Below are 2289 nucleotides of genomic sequence, written 5' to 3'. Positions count from 1 at the left end.
AATTAAAATGTCAAAAGTTAAAGATAGAGAATCTTAAAAGAGCAAGAGAAAAACAAGTTGTTACAAATGAGGGCTCCTGTATAGGCCTATGAGGTGATCTTTTTAGCAGAAATTTTGCTGACCAGAAGGGAGTAGCATAATAATTTTAAGTGCTGAAATGAAAAAACTTCCAACAAGAATGCTATACCCAGCAAGGTTATCATTCAGAATTGAAAGAGAGAGTAAGAGTTTACTAGACAAGCAAAAGCTAAAGGCTATTATCACCACTAAACTGGCCAACAAGAGCTAAGAAGAGGCTTCCTTATACTGAAAAGTAAAAGTACTAAGATGTAATGAGAAAACATCTGAAAGTAAAAATTTCATACAAAGCAAGTATGAATGATAAAACACAAAAGTAATACAATTAACTATAATTACAATAATTAGTTAAAAGGTACACTCAATAAAAACATGTAAAATTCAGTATCAAAAACCTAACACTTGAAGCAGTGAGAAAAATAGTTTTTAGAATACATTTAATCTTATCAACTTAAAATAGACTGTTTTACACATATATACATACAACATACACACACACACACGCACATATATTATATATATATATATATATATATATATATATATATAATATGTGATCTCATGACAACCACAAAGCAAAAATCAGTAATAGATACACAGAGACAATGAGAAAGGAATCTAAAGTTAACACTAAAGAAAGTCACCAAACCACAAAAGAAAAGAGCAAAAGAACACAGGAATAGAGAGGAAAGACAAAAACAGTATGAATCAATTAACAAAATGGCAATAAGTACATAATTATCAATAATTACTTTAAATGTAAATGTATTAGGGGCGCCTGGGTGGCTTAGTCGGTAAGCATCTGCCTTCGGCTCAGGTCATGATCCCAGAGTCCTGGGATCGAGCCCCGCATCAGGCTCCCTGCTCTGCTGGAAGCCTGCTTCTTGCTCTCCCACTCCCCCCGCTTGTGTTCCCTCTCTTGCTGTCTCTCTCTCTGTCAAATAAATAAAATCTTTAAAAAAAATAAAATAAAATAAAAAAATAAATGTAAATGTATTAAATCCCCTAATCAAAAGACACAGAGTGGCTGAATGGTTTAAAAAACCCTATATGTTGTCTACAAAAATTTTATTTCAGATCTAGAGACACATCAGACAGTGTCTAGAAAACAGCCAGACTCATCAACTAAGTAATTCTCAATAAAATTAACAGCTGATTTCAAACCAGAGGCAATCTATAGTCCAGAGGACAGTGGAATGATATAGTCAAAATGCTGAATGAAAAGAAACACAATCAATCAAAAGTTCTATATCCAGCAAGATTAACCTTCAAAATGAAAAAGAAATTAAGAAATGATTGCCAGACTGGAAAAAAAAAAAAAAAAGAATCCTAGGGGTTACATGTTTGCATATGCATACATATGCACACACACACACACACACATTTTAGAGCTAATAAACAAGTTGCAAGATAAAAGATCAATATAAAAAAATTAATTGCATTTCTCTACATTAATAATTAATAATCTGAAAATGAAATTAAGAAAATTACTCCATTTACAAAGTCATCAAAAAATAAAATAATCAGGAATAAATTAAACAAAAGAAATGCTAGATTTTTACACTGAAAAAACATGACATATTATTAAAAGAGATTAAATAATTAATAAATGGAAAGATATTCAGTGTTTATGAATTGGAATGATTGTTATTGTTAAGATGGTCATACTCCCAAATTGATACATAAATTCAACACACTCCCTGTTAAAATTTTAGCTGTCTTTTTGAAAAAAGACCAAAAAAAAGGAAAAAGGTAGTCTAATAGAATGAGCAAAGATGTATTTTATGCATAGAATTTACAGTTCAGGGGCACCTGGGTGGCTCAGTCTGTTAAGCGTCTGCCTTCAGCTCAGGTCATGATCCCAGGGTCCTGGGATCGAGCTCCGCATTGGGCTCCCTGCTCAGAGGGAAGCCTGCTTCTCCCTCTGCCTTCTCCCCCTGCTTGTGTTCCCTCTCGCTGTGTCTCTCTCTGACAAATAAACAAAATCTTTAAAAATAAAAAAAAAATAAAATAAATAATTTACAGTTCAAATTGTAATATTGAGTCACTAATAAAATACAAAATTGGAAATACATGTTGTTAAAAACACATTATTTAATTAACTGTAGGTTAAGAAGACTGGCTATTTTCTGAGAATTATATGGGCATCACTGAAGATTTATGATCAAAGAAGTAACATGTATTGACTTGAGTTTGATAAGTATTAATCTG

This window comes from Mirounga leonina, unplaced genomic scaffold, assembly GCF_011800145.1.
Source record: "Mirounga leonina isolate KUSES-001 unplaced genomic scaffold, KU_Mleo_1.0 Mir_169, whole genome shotgun sequence".
Lineage (NCBI taxonomy): Eukaryota > Metazoa > Chordata > Mammalia > Carnivora > Phocidae > Mirounga > Mirounga leonina.
The sequence above is the reverse complement of the archived record's forward strand: the minus strand, read 5'-3'. Positions refer to the sequence as shown.